Source organism: Diorhabda sublineata, chromosome 1 (assembly GCF_026230105.1).
Source record: "Diorhabda sublineata isolate icDioSubl1.1 chromosome 1, icDioSubl1.1, whole genome shotgun sequence".
NCBI lineage: Eukaryota > Metazoa > Arthropoda > Insecta > Coleoptera > Chrysomelidae > Diorhabda > Diorhabda sublineata.
The window spans coordinates 5,456,528-5,476,144 of record NC_079474.1 but is presented as its reverse complement, the minus strand read 5'-3'; the positions used below and the strand labels follow the sequence as shown (position 1 = coordinate 5,476,144).

Here is a 19,617-nt window from a genome sequence, read left to right as displayed (position 1 = left end):
GAAGAAAACCACAATGAGTAACAAAATTATAGGTAATAGTAATAGTTAATAATTAGTATGGACACTGACAGAAAACCACAAAGAAATATTTAGAAGATATGGTAGAAGAGTCATCAGGGAAATAAATGGAGTGGTAGATGAATTAATATAACTCTGAGCTAAGCGGCATCCTACAAAACTAAGACATTGTCGGTTTATCAAAGATCGACGAAATCAATGGTTTGAACTTATACAACGGTATGGAAGATTTCCGAACACCGAAAAAAAATCTGAATGTTAACGTGTACAATACAAAAGAAGGAGTTTCTTGAATCGTGACACAGATCATCTCTGAGCTATGCGAATTACAAAATGATACTCCAAGAGAAACGATAAATACTTGACAAGGCCAAGGCTCACACAAAGCTGTAGTGCCACGTGGCAAGGTAATGTTTTATACACGAGGGTCGTTTTTTTTCAACCTACAGACGCTACACGGGCAGAAAAAAGGGGGCATGCGCTGTAGGAGACTACGAAGCTCTCGCACTACACACTCCGCCATTGTTGTGGTATTCGTTTTTTGGCTGAAGCTGAAGGACATAGTGCTGCAGAAATTCATCGGAGAATTCAGATGACTTGGTTTAACGAGTTGACAGAATGGTTAAAGAAAACCGCAGATTAACCATTACTGCTTTGTCTGCGGAATTTCCAGAAGTTTCAAGGTCTGTTTTGTACTCTATTGCTACTGAACGTTGGCGGCAACTTTCTTTGCAGAGGGTGTTGGAAAGCTTGTCCACAGATATGAAAAATGTCTCAAACTCTTGGTGATTATGTCGAAAAGTAACCGTAATCTTTTGGTAATAAAATTATCGTTTTATATGAACGTGTCTTTTATTTATAGCCTATCGGAGGTCGAAATAAAAAACGGCTCTCGTACAAAACATCAATGAATTTCATCACAAGTATTGAAAATACTAAACCTACTTTACTATCTATACATTACAATAGATTTACACAGAAACTGCATGAATAAAATATTTATTATTGATATAAAAACCATTGACAATAGAACTGAATAAATTCATTTCAATCAACTAACTAGACAGAGCTAGTGCCTATAAATAACTTTCCTTGGACAAGAAGAGATATTTTCAGACAGTGAATACGATGAACAATTTACACACAATGACCGAAATAATTTGTACTTGACTTACATAAATAATTCGCACAGTAACGGCAGTTAATCTGACAATAATTCCGAATCCGGAACAGTGAGCCGTTACGGAGATAACAAAAAATTGTCGGAAGAAAAATATTTATAAGGGTCTAGTATTGGTAATGCTAATTTTAATTATATGTTTTAATTGACAACCCGCATTTGTTGCGGTTTTCAAAAAATCGAGGTCGAATATATTCTTTTACTTGTATAGACAAAGATTGATTCAATACAAATATGAAATATATAAAAATTTTGTTTGTTTAACAAGTTCTTGATAAGCTGGTTGGCGAAAGACTAGATCTACTCTGAATAGCAATGAATTTCAGGGCGACCAGCCCACTCGTGGATTGAGGAACACTTCGTTTTAGACAGGTCAATACCTGTCCAATTTGTCCCACAACAACTTAATCAGCTTGAGATCGGGCGACTGTAACAGCCATTACATTACTTTCAGTACATTCCTCCTTTCCAATTCTCTCAAATATTGTACAAAGTTTCACTAAATTATTGGGATCGTTGTCATACTAGATGATGAATTTTATGCCCTCCCTTCAATTTTTACTAGGTTTCCAGTCGCCCCTTCTTCAAAACATCCCCAAACCATCACCGAGCCTTCACCGTGTCGTAGCATTCCTTCTTCTTCTTTTGGATCCTCGACACATCACTCCGTGAAACTCCATTTTGAAAGATGTTTCTTCATTGCATCCTCCTAGAAGACCAGCTTCTCTCAATTTCTTTTTTACTGTAGAAGTATTCTAAGACAGATCTAATGTTATATATCACCAAAACTCCTGGTGAATGTATATTGTCTCACGTTGTGGTCCACGGTTCGTCGAGGTATTTTTAATTCGCCGGCAATGGTACGTTTACTTTTGTATAGACTATGAAGATTTGTAAGTTTCAACCGATAGTTCGTTGGTTTTACCCATTTTAAAACTTATAAGTTTGAATTTTCGAAAATGAAATTAATTCATATAGGAACTGTCGTTTCCAAAAAGTATATATCGCAGCACGTTATGGAGTCTCACAGAGTTAACTGGAACTAAACTACAATCATAAACACCGGAGAAATTATCCACATTAGAAAAATAATAAAAAAACCAGTAGGTACTTGCACGTTTTAACTTGTGTGGCCCTTACCGACAATTATAAACATGCGCTCACATAAAGTAAACAAAAAACGGACACATATAAACAATACAAGTGTATAATTTTGAAATTTGATGAATGATTTATAGGGTGAGCAAAAAATTTTGACTGGTATTGTATATCCTGACTGAAAACAACCAGGGAAAACTTTTTCCTTTTGGTATTTAGGCAAGACCAAAACTTAGTATCACTTCCTACCTGTTTTTCTACAGTTCTCATGAAGTTATGATGACTCCGACGTACATATTTTTTAATTTTGGTTCGCAAAGTACAAAATTCCATGTAGTCATTATTATTATTGCGAATAATGTTGTTAAGTTATGAAGGGTATTGTTTTAAAGATCTGTATAGTGTTTTAGAGACGCTAGCAGAGATTGTATCTTGAGTTTTACTGTAAATATATTCGCAACATTGTTTTCAACCAATAATTGCTACCATTTGACTGAAATTAGCTTTTTTGGAAGTTATACCACGGACGTTTGCAATTTTAAGCATGGTAATGATTTCGAAGGAGGTTTGTAAGACACATAAATCAGACTAATATAATGCAACTGAAGACATTCTTACAAATTTTTTTGAGTTTTTAGACGTATACAATATGAAAGTGGCCACTAATCCGATCTTTCCGAGCCAAAAAATAGAAGATGAAAACTTTTCTCTATTAGTGTCAAGTTCTCAGTAACAAACGAAGGAAAATTCCAGGATTTGACCTACTGAAAAAGCTTTGTTTCAGAACCAGCTGACCCTGACCCAAGTTTAGCTAGTTTTCATGGGCTATTACGATGGCGATCAGGAATATTCTGGATAATAGTGATACTAAATGTATAGTTTGCCTTATCCACCTCTTCGGTTACTAGCAGCGATCACCAAGATCTTCCTAATAACTACTTCGTCGGCATTGATGATTCTCTTATCACCTTTATGTGAAACCAACATGTTAAATCCCACCTTCCTACTCATCGGTTTACGGATTTCTTGGGGTTTCCCTTTAACCTGGTGGACCCGTTTATATATGCAAAGCACTTTCATTTAAAACATCCCAATCCAAAGCTCTGCAAAGGAAAAGATTCCCTCAACAGGGCTGATCAAATTTTATTCAAATAGTGCGAAGCGAATAAAAGAAAATAATCCTAATTATCATTCATATTTTAGATCGGCAATAAAAAAGGATTTTTTTCTTAATTTAACAGCCAAATTTCACTTGCTATGAAACGTATATTTACATAAATCTAAAGAATATTAATAATATGCGCGGTCAACAAAAATAAAATAAATTGTAGTTAATGTGTAATAAACTTTTAGAAGTCAATGGCTAGTAAAATTTTCCACAAAACATCGACAGAACACTTTCTCTTTAAAGTATGCGTAAATGCCCGCTGCACTAGCTAGGCCGATTCAATGACGACGAAACGGCGAGGATGCCGTCGACCCGAGTGCACCAGGAAGCGGATCTACCCGCAGAAGTTGTTTAATATTGCAACATTTACTACGTACATGGTACGGATATAGCTGTAATCAGATGATGGGCTATTGCAGGCATGTACATTGTGTATGTATACGATAATCAAATTATCAAATTTATTGTTTGTTGATTATTTTTCAGAAAGAAAAAAATACTTAGCGCCTTCTGTAAATTGGAGAACAGCAATCGTGAGAGAGGGAGGCGTTTTTGGTCCTAGATATTTTCAAAATCACTTTAATCGTCCTCAACGTACCCCATGCTAGCTCTCCAAGATTTGAGAATCCTCTTGGTGTCACTGCTTTCAAAGCAAGGTTCTTTTAATAGGGAAAATCTTCAAATCTCCCACAGTGTGTACATTAGAGCTTCATTGCTACAGTTTCTAGGGGTGTTTCGGGACTTTATGAAAAAAATTCGGAAGTGGGTAGATGACATGAAAATAATGCTGTATCATGGAAACATTTTTCTAACTTTCTGAGTTAAACGCCTTTATAGTTGCGAAATCAGAACTTATAATTGACTATTTTATATATTTTCTAAATTATACATTCCGTAGCTTTTACAGGGTTAACCTGTACACTATAAAGATGGCAAAAATGAAATTTTCAATCGATTGTTTAAGAAAAAGGTACTTTTTGCTTAACTCGATAAAATTTATGGTTTAGGAGATATGAGGATTTTTAGATCGTTGTACTTACCAAGGAAACCGTTCGCCAGAGAGACATTCTGAAGAAAGTTATCATAAATTGTAATTATTTATTAAAAATACTTATTAAAACACAATCAAACATTTATAATTGAACTACATACTGTGGAACATCGTGTTATTTCCATAAGAAAAAAATTGAAATGTAGAAAAATTTAGATTATACAGATTGACCCTGTTAAATTCAGGAATTGTTAAACATTGGGTATGAGCCGCCTCCGACCTTCGGATATATTAAAAGTTCATAATGTTCGAATGTATAATTTGGAAAATTTATATAATTATAAAATCTGGGCTATAACTCAGAAACGATGCGTCGTATTAGAAAGTTTTTCGTATGTCTCAGCATTATTTTCACGATGTCTGTTTATTTATTTTCTTTTCGTCCAATTATGTCATCATTTCAGCGGTTATATCGTCCTGACGCTTTTCCTAGCTTTATAGCTCTAATTTATTCTACTACTTCATCTTCAATATCTGCATTTGTAAGCTCTCCGAAGTATTGCCTTCATCTGTTTATTACTTTATCTTCTTCCATGATTATATTTCTTTTTTTGTCTTTTATATTCATCATATTGGTGTCCTATAGAATGATAATTGACTTTTTTATTGATTTATTTTTCTCAGAATCGTCTTCAGAAAAATTGATGATACATATTATGTTCTTTTCTTGATAATTGTCGGGGGCAATTCGAAATAAAATTCATTTTAGTACGTCACTTTTCCTTGTTTTATTTAAACAATAAATTGTTATAAGTTTCCTTTACTCAATTAATTTTATCAAAACGATTTTTTTACTGTATAAAATTTATAACCTCTAAACATTTTGGTCAGTTCCGAAAGTGTGGCTTAACGGTCAATGCCAAACAAGGTCAGAGAGAAAGTGAGTGAAATAAAACTGTACATAATGACAAATTAAGATGCTGGTATAACTACCCGTGAAATTCATTCAAAAACTTTGTGCACATCAAGCAACGCAAGAAAGTTGTAAAAATTCATTAATTTTTACTATATTTTGAAATAGATCAAAGCAAACTCAACGAATACTGGAAATATATTAATTCCCACGAAACTAAAAAAAACATCGACAGGATAGCATGAATCAAATGATTTATTTATTATGAATATTTCTAAAAACACACGCCAAATTCCACTTTTTTGTATTTAGATGTTTCATTTCTATTTTTTGATACACCAATGAAATCTTCGATGCGCTTAGTTTAGCTAAAAATAATAAAGTACAAGGAGAATATAAAATACGTTTTATGCATTTTTTAATACTATCCTAGATGAACAAATTCCATCCAGCTGGTCAAATATTAAATTGATTTATTTTCATAAAAAGGTCCGATAGATGATCCTGATAATTATCGTAATATTGCACTAATAAATCGCATAACTAAAGTCTTTACGCAACTCATTAACACTCACAAATTATCACTGTGTGGCAAGTATTCAATATTACAATCTTCTGGATGTCGGCGAAGGTGTTTTTTGGTTGCTGACATAATATCTGGGACTATTTCCACATTTTCGCTGTGCCACCACATCTGTTTAATCTCAATTGCGAGATTCGCGTATTTGGCCAATTTCTTCTAGTGTTTCGGTAGAACTACATCGAGTGGATTGACTCTTCTATCAACCACCGCGATTTCAAGCATTTTATTCGTCACCTGTCTATCGGTGATAATCGACCTATCGTAGTAGAGTCTAAAATTGTCATTTTCGAGCACCTTCTGTGTCTGGTATTAAGAAGATCGAGATTGTTGAGCAGTTTTTGGTGGATGATGTTCCACACTTGGTTATGCCGGTGGAGATAGTCGGTATTAGTGTCTGATGTTTGTTGAAACTTTCTGTATTTGTCGGATTGACTGTTTGGAGCCTTGGTGACATTTTTCTTGTAGTTATTAGTATTCATAACTTGATCCAGGATAGCCATCATGAAGTTTTCGGTCTTTCGAAAGATATTTCCGATAGTAAATCATCTGTTTGATTCTTCTTTGTCAATATGCGGCTGGTTGAGGTCGTGATCACTGCTCCAGCTTCTCGGTGTCCTATACTATCAAGCCTCTTCCACCCACTTTTCGGGGTAAAGTTGTTCTAATAGAGGATGACTTCGGGTGGTGGTTGTTGTTCTTCGTCAACATTGAATGAATAGTCTCTAGCTCTGTACTCGTCCACTTCAGGATTGATTGCTTGGACTAAGTTGCCTGCAATTAATTCCGACTTCATAAGTAACTTTACTCTTTTAGTGTATTGATCCTGGATTCTAGCTTTTGCCTGCTTATGGTTCAGTAACTTAGCCTGTTGAAATCCTAGGTATTTGTAGGTTTCTCCGTTTACCATCGCCGGTGTGATATCTCCGTTGGGAAGTTGTACATTTCCGTTTATGTCAATGTATTTCTCGAATCAAAATTTTGATAGAGCTCACTATCATGAAATAAAAATATAAATATTTTCTTCATTTCTTCAATAAAAAAACACAAAGAAATATTAGAATATCGATGAATAGCAGCCAAAGCATCTCCGTATCTCCAAGTAATTCATAACATAGTGGGAAAGTGTATGATTATGGTGTTAAATGGTGCATTGCAAGCGCAAAAATTATAAAATTGAGATTTTGAAAGATGCAGAGTTTTTTCAGTCTCCGTCTTTCGAAAAATTTGGTGCATATACTACAAAGAATGTACTTTGTAAATACTTTTGAGTGCGTAGAACATTATTTTACGCACTAGTGAGTGAAGAAACATACAGGTACGGCAGGTCTGAGGCTCAAGTCACCCTCATTCCACTTTTTATTTTACTACTTATGTAATTATTTTTAGATGATATTTACGCCCGCCAAAGAGAAGAGTTGACGAATTTAATAACTGCATAATGTGTAGCTCTAATATTAGTAATGTTAATAATTGGATTCGTTTGTTGTTTTGTCAATTTGTTCCAATCTGGATTAAAATGTTTATAATATTAATAAACATATATCTTTCATAAGGAATTAATGAACGCGTTATAGTTTCTTCTAACGCACTAGTGCGTGAAGACAATTACCATAAAACTTCTATATCCTGATAAAAAATCCGCTAATAGAAAAAACATTGTATGTAATGTGTAACGGCCTTTTCTCGACTCATGTGATTGTGGATCGACAATATTCACTTTCGTCGAAAAATGGCTACTTTACACACTTATATAAATAACTATTTTGTTGAAAATAATTATTGTGAGTGTGGACGAATTATCTGACATTTTGCAATATAAAAATTTTATCTTTACAGGGTTTCGTTCATACTAAACTTTACAAAAGAATAATTTGATTTGCGTATGTTTAATTAAAAAGTTTTTCAAGCGTCCAGTTTGATTTGAATATCAAAATTTAATTTGTAACTTTGTTAATTAACTTATAAATAATCATTGTGTAGAACTGATAAGATGAAATTTGGAAATTACTAGGCAAGAAATATAAATAAATTCTAAAATAGAACAAAAAGCGGAGAAGTAAGTAAATTAGGTTTTAAAACTAATTGTGTGGTCTACTACTACATGAAAGCCTAAAATTGCGCCTAAATTATTGCTGATTTATATCAGATTCAATTTTTATAAAGAAAAAAATAAAATGGACGTGTGAAAAAGGCCAATAATTCATCCTCTCATGAACAATTGTCGACGTATTATTTTTTTAATGAAAATAATAATACAAAGACAACAATAAAAGTTCCATCAGAAGCAAGACAAGTTACCGGTTAAAGTAGGTCATTGGACTACTCACGTCAATCCCCTACTTTCAAGCCTCCGGGTCTCCCACCAAACCCCCTTCTACTAAAATCTCGCAGACGGAGAGACCGATTCTTCCGGATATTTCGGGTTCTTGTACATTTATGTTCGTAAAACTGACAACACCGCCGGAGGTGGGATGTGTATGCAAGAACAACAAGAATTCGGCTCGGTTTTGTCTCTAGAGGGTTCATTTCCGGGTTTAAGGTCATGAAGGACGCAGACCATACATACCTTGATGGGTTACAATTCATTTAAAATTTACGGAGTTATCCAATTAAGATATTTTTTATTTAAATTGAATTTAATATATACTAATAAGATGAATGAACGGCGGGGAAACGGATATATAGGAAGATTTTAGTACCCTTTTTGTCGACAAATTGTACCTTTTTATATATTTATAAGGTCGAACTGCGTCCCATGTTATTATTAGAAACCATGATTCTCGAATAATTCTCGACCGTAATATTGATACAACAAGAAAAAGTTTCAAAGTACCACACTATGTTAAAAATATGGTGTTTTAATTTAAATAAATCTCTAATATCAATATATTATCTGACAAAGTACTGGCCACTTATCGAGCCAATTCAAAACTGATTATATACTTCGCGGTACAAGAGCAGAAACGTCTGTAATAAATCTGGACAAGACAACAAAATATAACAAACTCTACGCAAGGAGCACGCTCGCCAAAAAGATGGCGATCCAATTAACAATTTACAAGAACCCAGAAGTACCTGGCCTGACCTAGAGATGGCGGTAATTGCTTGAAAAATTCCACTACATTAGAAATTACACAATCTATACAGCATAGATTTCAAGACGCCACATTGTTTGGTTTTGTTTGGCAGTTTGGTTTCCAGTGAATTTGTAAACATGGAAAAAATTGATTATCATTATGTGAAACTATACTTTCATTTATAAAATCTTAGCTCAACCAATATAAAGGTTGAACTAGATCCTACTTTGGGTGAGACTGTTCCTTCGTTATCAACAGTAAAGTATTGGATAGCACAGTTTAAACGAGACCGTACGATCCGTGAAGACCATCAACGCAGTGGTCGACCAAATTAGGCAACGACTCCAGACATGTTAAAGAAAATCTACAAAGTGCTACTGATGATCGTCGACTGAGGATACGTGAGCTAGAAGACAAACTTCAAAAAGTTCTGGACATCGCATATTAACTGAAAATTTGGACATAAGGAAGATAAAGCTGAAATTTTGCATTTCCTTACCATAGATGAAACGTGGATCCATCACTTCACACCCGAATCAAAAGAACAATCAAAACAATGGGCTGAAAAGGGAGAACCGGCTCCAAAGAAGGTAAAAACCGTTCCATCTGCAGGCAAGATCATGGCGTCGATTTTTTGAGATGCACATGGGATAATTTTCATTAACTATTTATTAAAAGGAAAAACTATCAACGGCAAGTATTATGCAAACTTGTTTCAATGTTTGAGCGAAAAAATCAAGCAAAAACAGCCACATTTGGCTAAGAAGAAAGTTTGGTTTCATCAAGACAATACACCCGCTCACACATCCATTATTAAAATGATTAAAAATAATGAATTGAAGTTTGAATTGCTACCTCATGCTCCCTATTCACCAGATTTAGTCCCCTTGGATTATCATTTGTTTCCAGACTTAAAAAAATGGCTCGATGGTCAAAGAGAAATTTATTTTTAGGAGTTATTGTCAAACTCCTAAAACTGCTTGTTATAATAAGCATATCGAACTTATTGAACATCGCTGGAAAAATCGTAAGGAGGTAAAAGGATTGCGTTGAAAAATAAATATATTTTTTCTTTTGTATTTTCTTTGTTGGGTCAAGTACTAGGACTATTTTCGTATATTACTGGAGACATCGAAATAAAATTGGATAGAGCAGGCGATTTGCCTCTTTAAAGAAAAAATGGTCTATATTAAATTTATTTGATTTTGACCGGAATGATACGCGATTGAATGTTATTCAGTTTTTTATATTTTTAGAAGAAATACCTCGAAAAAAATTATTTTTATTGAATTTTCAAAGATATTAGCTCTGAATAACAATAGATGATTTTGTTGATATTCTTATAATAATATTTCCAAAAAATAGACAATTTTGTGTGTCGAAAATAATTTGGAAAACCTCATTTTGATTTTAGCACGCTTTTTTTTGAGAAATGTTATATAGTAGTATAGAATTGGACTGTAAATTACTTTGAACAATTTTAGTTGTTTGGTTGAAGATTTCTTTTCTATTTATGAGCCACCTTCTGTGTTCTGTTGTTCAACTATAAAACCTGTTTCTTCCAACATAATTTCCAGGTATTGGAAGCAACCATCTTTGTCTATAAGTTCCTCCTCGACTCTCATTTCAATTTTTTCTTTCGAATTTGCCACTTTGGTGTTCTTTGTAAAATTGTTTAGGTCTTTTCTATGATTGACACCTTTTTCGTTCCATTACATGTAAATCATTTTTGAAAATTTTTTTCCCCTTTGTTTGATTCCGTTCCAAAAATTTTTATAATTGAATTTATGATTTATGATTTATCAACAAAAAATCGTAATTATACAAGAAAAGCTTCTAACGACATCTTATACCTCTTGAGATTATTACATTTTCTCTGTTATATTTTTAAAAACTTGGAGTCTTGCTAGGAATATGAATTTGATTGATACGAAATCCAATTCATTTGGGAAAAATAATCATTTCTCAATTATAATTTGATACATGATTTTACTTGCTTTTTTAAGACATTTTAAGGGCGTTGACTTGATAATTATAAATTAACAACCTGTTATTCGGCATAAGTCAATGAATGCTCAAGTAGCGGTATTCACTATTTTAATTCATTAAAAATTAGATTGGTTCCATTAGCGTTTGTCTGAATTGCTCCACAAAATATGCTACTAGTTATTAACGAAAAAATATACTTCCCAAGCACCTCATTCGTAAATCTACATAAAAAAAACGAAAATATCACGGAAGAAACTTATTGAACATTAAGTACACCGGATAAAAGATTTTGAAACGTTTAATTAGCTATAATTAGTGCTTCAGCAACACAAGAAATTGCATGCGGTTACCCAGAAAAAGATTATTTCCAGCATAGAGACCGAGCCCGTGTAATTTTGGAAACAAACATTTGAGAAAATTTCTTAAATTATTGCAAAATATTTGAGTTTCAACAAGTACATCAGTCATTGTTCTCGTCGAATGCTAACCACATTTTCAGCAGAAACAAAAGCAAGTATTACTATGCTGAACCGATATGATAGATGGACTAAGGATATTTCGGAAACAACATATTTTCAAATAATGAGGTTTCATTCATATCGTCAGGTATATCATCAAGATTTCGCATTTTCTAACAGAAACTAGAGGTACAGACAATGAATCAACAGACGAACTTTACTACAGGAAATTATCTAGTAGCGTATCCTTCCAGAATTGCTGCGAGGGGATAAAAATCTAAGGTATGAAAATAGAATAATTTATTGGCATGGCATAACAGTATATTTTGCATGAGGAGTGACAAGGCCTATAAATGTCTTCATCATCGTGGTGTATATACTATTTTTTTCATAGCATAGGTACGCAAGCTGAAGTTTATTGTACTCCTCCTGAAATGAGAGAGCTAGCAGCACAAGCTACTGAAGATCAACAGCATTAAAATTCAAAAGGTTTGTACCTTGTTACACTTTTGAAAACTGGTGCAAACGTACTTGTGAGATTTTTAAGAATATCCAGAAGAGAAAGCAGATTTCAGTTAGTAGACTCATTATTAAATGTTAAAGGTCACGCTTTTGCCGAGAGAGAACATCGACATACCTAAATTTTTCAAAATTTTAAGGAAGTTATCAGGCTACACGCTTAAAAAATGTTTTGTCTTCTCACAAGAGGATATAATAAAAGTTTCAGCACAAGCACCTGACGAATGTTATATTGCAATTAAAATAACTTTTTTCATTTTATAAAAAACTTAATTTCAATAATTTCAAGCTGTTTTGGCAATAGGAGTAGCCGGTGCTTGTCGTGGTGATGAACCATGCAACTTGCTGCATTCCGATGTGATATCAGAATATGACATTATTCGTATTGATATTAAAACAAGCAAAAATGGCCAATCACGGAAATTTGTGCTTAAAAACTATATAAATATATGTAAATTTATTTGTTTATTTGTATTGGAAACAAAAAGGTAAAATATTGGCCATCACACAAATCCACAAATGCCTAGTAACGTTGCAGGTAATTCGAAAACTGAAAATTCCACAATTTACACAAGTCACAGTTTTAGAAGGTCCTCTGCTAATATTTTAGCTGCTGGTGATGGAAATACTGTAACAACACGGGAGTTGAAAATCAGTAGTAGTACCGATTCATATGACATAACATAATTTTAGCATCAATTAGAGTTTCTATAAATAATAATTATTCGGTTGTGAATAATAATAAAAGTTTCTTATTCATACAGAGTATTTCTCCAACGTAATCTAACCTCAAAACGAGCATGATTTAAAAGAAGTTAAAAATCAAATAATGTGCGAATTTGGAGTGAGTAAATTAGTGCACTAAACACTAAACAAACTATTAACCACTAGTGGCGATGACGTGGTGAATGTAAACTTCACGGTTGTCCATGACATACTAAGAAAATGGCTTCTATGACTAGTAGTGGAAATCAAATCTCATTCGATTATTTTCCCTACCAAAAAAGTTTTTGAGGTGATCAGAACAAACATCGATCCGAAAAAAGACCTTGACTTTGATCTGAATAATGGCGAAGTTCTAAAATATAAGCCATATTAAAACTTACCAACATTATCAAAGCATCAATCAGATTGAAGTATGTTTCTAAGATGTGGATAGTTGCAGAGGTCATTATGATCCCCAAACCAGAAAAGCTTCCTCACGACTTACTGGTCGATTTCATTGCTGCCAGTTTTAGGGAAAACCACTCGACCATTGATAAAGTCCATATATTCAAGGATGGTACTGAGAAATCATTGGAAGAAAAGAAAGTCTGCTTCACTGTTTTCTTAGATGTGGCATAGGCCTTTTATGGAGTATGGCAGAAAGTATTACTGCACAAATTGGAAATGGTTCTGCCAAGACAATATTTCTAAATACTAAAGTCTTTCTTGTCAGATATTACAGAGTAAAGCAAAAGGAATCGTATTCTGATTTAAAAGAAATCAAGGCAAGCGTACCCCAGGGTCGCGTACACGGTCCAGTTCTCTATCTGTTGTACACTAGTGACATCCCTGAACTTGAAAACCACTAGATGATGAAATGGCAGTTATGGCCACGAAGAAGCTGCGAAAAGTTACTAACATCCATTGACCAAATTAGCAGCTGGACGGACCAAGAGATGGCCTATTAAGTTGAATGGAACTAAATCCATTCATATCAACTTCACGTATGAAAAAGATGGTAATTTAGCAAAATATCTGGAAATGACTCTCGACGGGAGACTGGAAAGTTTATATCAAAAAGAAACATGAAGAGCTTGATATCAAATGTGAAAAGATGTATTGACTACTAGGACGAAATTCTAAGTTATCCACGTACAATAAACTGTTTCTATCAAAGCAAATATTGAGACCTATTAGGAGTTATGCCATAAATCTCTGGGGTTTTCGCAGTAAGAGTAATATCGAAATTAATTCAAAGACATCTGAATAATATATCAAGGAACATCATCGATGCATCTCGGTAATGCGGAAACAGTGTCATCTATCGAGATCTTCAGACGGAGACTGTCAACCAAAGCACAACAAAATTTACCAGTAGACGTGAACATCTGCTGCTCCATCATGTGAACGTTTTAGGCGATCCAGCTCGTGGACAACACAAATATGACCAGAAGACTTAAGCCCTTCGAGTGCAATATCTATATAGTGAGAAAGCAGAGTATAGTGCTGATATGTGCTGGTTTTAGTGTTATTAAAACATTTAACTCTAAGGTCCGCCACTAATTAAGAACCTAGTTTTAAGTTTTGCAATCTTGGTAGTTTAGGTTATAATAATATAGATCATTGATCTCTTTCATCAGATTCATGACAAAACATTCCTCTCGGGGGACAAAAATAAAAGAAAATTGATTACTGCTTCGGACAACCTTCAGAAAATTTGAAGTGACGTTTTGATACGTGCATAACTCAAGCAATTAAACTCAATGTCTTTCGATATTTAGTAATTTTATGATCTGTTATCTTTTTCAAAAATTTCCAGAAAACTTTCTCAATCTGGAACCTGTTAAAAGGACGTAGCACATTTATGTTCTAAGGTATCAATATATCTGTGGTAGATATCAATAAGTGGCTAAGAAAGAAACTTTTTTTTATGTTTAGATTACTCAACAATAGTTTTTGTTTTGTATTTGCTGCAATTTGTTAATAATTATATCCATCAAATAGCGAAAAATATGATTATATTTTGAAACAAAATCTAGAGACTCTCCTACATCCAACTCTGGCAAGTTCAAATGGTTTTTCCATTTAAAAACAGTCATAAATTGTTTGATAACATTTTGTAGCCTTCAACTTTCTTCAATTAAATCTTTTAATTCGAATTAAAGCAAATCTATAGCGTTTCTATTTTGAAAATAGGCTAAAACTAAATAAAGAAACAGAATAAAAAACACGTCTGCTATGGTATACGTGTTTGGCTTGCCTGAGAGGCTGCTAGATCGTTATATTTCACTTTCTTCGCTTAGTATGTCAAACCTATCAAAAATATTTGATCGTACGTCACTGAATAATACGATGAATCGACGCGAGTTTAAGTAGAATCAAGAATCACCCAAAGAACTGTTCACAGCATGTACAGTTGTGCATGTATTTACGTAATTGACCCAATTTTTATAAAAAATAAAGAGCATTAAATCGTTCGGTCAAATTTGAATTAATCAAGGCACTTCTAGTTTAATTCGAGGATGGTTCCAGAAGTACCTGGTCCAACAAAGAAAATACGAAAATTCTGGAAAATAAATTATTTTTTCAACGTGATATCCTTTTAGCTCTATATACTGTTCTCAGCGATATTCAATAAGTTCGATACCCTTCTGATCGTGAAAATCTTAAGCTCCTCAAATTAGCCATTAACTCTCGACATCACCTCTTCATTGTTGAAAAATCTCCGAGCCATTTTTTCAAGTCAATTATCTGAGGGGGCTAAATCTGGCAAACAGGGTGCATGAGATAGCAATTCATCTTTCATTCATTAATTTTGTCTATTGCAATAAATGATGTATGAGCTGGTGCATTGTTTTGATAAAACACTACCGTTTTTGCTTGATTTCTTCACTCAAAATTTGCAATAAGTTTACATAATATTCGCTGTTGAGAGTTTTTCCTTTTACAAGACAGTAAATGCAAATTATCCCACACGTATCTCAAAAAACCGACGCCATTACCTTGCCTGCAGATGGAATGGTCTTTGTCTTCTTTGGAGCCTGTTCTCTCTCTTCAGTCCATTGATTGTTATTATATTTCGAGTGTCAAGTGATGATGGACTCACGCTTCAGCCATAGTTACGAAACGGCACAAAAATTTGGCTTTATTTCTGTGGAGCTTTGCCAAACATTCGATGGAAACATCTTCTCGACGCTGTTTTGTTCCATTGTGAGCAAACGCAGCACCCATCTTGTGCACAGCTCTTTCATGTTCAAATTTCCAGGTAATATACGATGTGCCGTACTTTTTGAAATGCAAACAATCAAAAAAAGTATGTTCCTCTCTGATAGTCAAAAGTATTCTTTTATGATACAAGCTAGTTGGGAAGGTAATCAAATGCCACACGAATGTACAAAAAACAACAGAAAAAACTGCATGAATTCATAATCAAACACTCTGAAATCTTTACTAGAATCGGCTGTAGGACAATAGAGTAGACACTAGAAAAGAAAAATAATCTACAACAGTTGAGACACTTCTTGGAACCTCTAATAAAAGATCTTTTGAATTTATAAATCTAAGTGAGGAGAATTGAGAATACTGATACTCTTTCCGGTACATTGCTGCTTCAAACTTCTATATACATTTTAATGAAGTGAGAGAGACCACGAAATTCCAGAGCATAACACTTAGGAGTGTATGAAATAGAAGGTGGAAATATTCTATCCTGAACTTTATGAGAGTGGTGATACTAAATCATCTGTCAACACTGAGCGTGAGAGGAAACTGGATTATTTGAATCGCGCTGTATATGACATACACACCTACACCGAAGATCTTCTCCTATTTTTTACGCATTGTTATCCAGTACCGCTTTTTGGATCTTCTTTAACATTTTTGGAGTCGTCATCATCACCTCATTTGTTCGACCACTTCGAAGCTGGTCTTCACAGGTCGTTAGGCCTCGTTTAAACTCTGCTACCCAATATTTTACTGCTGGTAACGACGTAGCAGTCTCGCCCAGAATAGAATCTAGTTCAACTTTGTTATTAGTATACAGTGGTAGTTTTCAAGCAACTACCGCCATCTTTAGGTCGGGCCAGGTACTTCTGGGACCATCCTCGTACCCTATTTTTTGGCATATAAACTATGTTTAATCATCCACCATTGATAATTGGCCGCCAATTTCGAAATATTCAACTTAATTTCTATTGCATTTAGACGATTCACTTTAAAAGTTTTTTGGAGAAATATTTTGCAAAGCAAGTTGGTTTCTTGGTTTAGCTAATTTTGAACAATCTTTTTATATCAGAAATTCTGCGAACATGCATGGAAACATCCGATAATTCGACTGGTGAATGGATTTCATTTATAGTTTTTATCATGATTCCACTCTTCTGAGTTCACTACTGGACATAGGCCTCCCATGATTGCATCCATTTGTGCCGGTTCTGTGCGGCAGTTTTATTGCATTCTTTAGTATCGTTAGAGCATTTCGTTCATGGATGTCGTCACCTACGGAGTATTTTTGAACGAGGTGTCTACTCCAAAATTTTTTTACCCAGTTTCTTCAAACGTCTCCAGATTACTCGACTTAAGCTCCCGTGACGCTAATTTCAATGTAGAAAACTCTGCTTGGTTTATCTACTACCCAAAGGAGCAAGAAGGCAAGAAATTATGTTGATGTTTTGCGGTATAATTGGGTTCCTTCATATTCCTGCTTTGTATCTTCATGCATTCCATAAGGCATATATCAATTTTCTAATTCATTCTGCTCTTTTTTGGACAGTATTTATCGGCAAATGATTAGAAAATAATGTAAACAATTGTAGGCATCAAATTTTGTGATAATTGGAATATTTGCTCTTCTATATCCCTGTTCAATCTACTCCTATTGAATGAGAAATATATTCCAAAGATGATTTTGTTGAAAATTATTTCCTTCCAAACTAAAATCTCGTTGATCTTTACTTTTAAACCGGCTTAATACCCAATTAAAAAGTCAGTTAATGACTTTTTACAAATGAAAATTTATTTAATTTTATTTTTTGAAAAACGAATAGATAGTTTGAAAATTTTATTTTTGAAATTTATATCGTACGTTGTTTATATGAAAATTGTTGATTTACTAAATTTGTAAGCCCGATTCGTTCATGACATAAAATGAAGTTAGTAGTCATGTAGTTTATTTAAAAATGAATAATATTAGAATTTTTAATGTGTATGAATATTCTAATACCAGGCCATAAAAAGTCTTAGAGTTTGTTCATTCACATCGCAAGATGAACCTTGTTGGTGGTTTTTCGGGCTGGTCACATTACTAAACATCCAGAAGAAGGTATCAATATATCTGCTCTACAGTTTCCGATAGAAATCTTACTATTTTCAAACAGATATAATCCATGATATTTGACTGGAATCCAATGAATAGTTTATGAGTTATGTTTCAATATAAGTTTGTATTTATACAGCTGGAAGGCCTACAACTTTATATATTTTTATAACAGAACTTAGATATCTTCTACTCATATCCGAAAGTTTGGTAACACATTTCTGGATAAGTTAGTTGCTTAGGAACAACTTAGTGATAATTCAATAGTGACAGGTCTTTACCAAAATATCACTTAAAGTTACCATCAACTTGCTAATGCATTTGGAGAAAATATAAGAAAATGCTGATTCTAGTAGCAATTAAATTTGCCAGGTATCTGGTACAAACAGAAATAAAAATAATTACTCATATTTTGAAGCTTAAATTGATTTTCAATAAAAAGCAGTCCACCGATTTGCTTCTATCTATGTGATGATACTTTTTTTGAATAATAATAATATATCAAAAGATGGTAGTTACATTAAAAATTAATTTTTCTCAGATTTGAATTGAATATTTTAATGAATAATAATCAATTTAAAAAATAGTGTCTTTTTTCAAGTAATTGTTTTATTCTACAGATTGAAATTTAATTTTTGTAACTCAATGAACTTAAACTTAAAATAACCACTTTCAGAATTTGTTTACATGCATTTAGAAGCGCCTTATATCATAATTTACATATATAAATATGAGTGTGAAATTGTTCATCTACCTTCATCAGTACCATACAAAGAATTATTTGGAAACTATATACTCACAAAAATGAAAATTTGGTTAATCATATTAGTTGCTTCGAATAAATCACCGAGTTTTTGCAATTGCACTGAATAAAAATGTTGAATTACAAGTCCTAGTAACTTTTTTCACCAAAACACACAGTTTGATTATAGTCATAAACAAATAAAGTCAAATTATTTACACAATACTACTTCACGACACTTTCAACACTTACTGGTATTAAGTAAAATTTTTAGCAGCATAGTAATTTGTACAAATCACCAATCACAAGAGAGGAAGAACACCATTAAATAATTTCTATATTCCCGGTATTAATTAACAATAAATATAACGATTTTGGGTGTTTTTAGGGTTACAAGTACGGTAAGATATCTATAAATAATTAAGTAAATATATTTGTTAATAATTTTGGAAAATTATTGAACAAAATTCTCACGCCGATGTTTTTTTTATGTTTTTATCTCAAAATGTAATCCATTATCTTATAAAACAATTTTTTTTGTGTTTATTGTGTATATTTTATCTATTCACTGTTTTTACATTTGCCTGCATACCGTATTTTAGTTACAATATATTTCAGATGGATTCAATAATACAAAACATTAGTTTTCTTATTTCTTCCGTTTATCGTTTACTTATTCCTTGTTCAAGAAGCAGATTATTTCCTTAAAGATATTCATGTTCATCAACGACTTGGATATAAATTTTATTTTTCCAATCAGAAGAAAATATTTTCGTTGTATTATTAAAATAGTGTCAGATTTAGCATGGACAAAAAATGTATTTTTTGGTTTTTGCGTTGCTTTTTAGGGTTTAGTCCGAGG

General features: G+C 33.2%; 1 protein-coding gene across 1 annotated transcript in view; it reads right to left on the bottom strand.

Moving 5' to 3' along the window:
* The window catches only part of LOC130443542 (ichor), a 41,568-nt gene extending 22,554 nt beyond the window's left edge, over nt 1–19,014 (bottom strand). The window contains exon 1 of the mRNA XM_056778260.1: nt 18,814–19,014. The gene's annotated coding sequence lies outside the window, so the exon portion shown is untranslated. The remainder of the gene's footprint in view (nt 1–18,813) is intronic.
* Between the last annotated feature and the right edge of the window lie 603 nt (nt 19,015–19,617).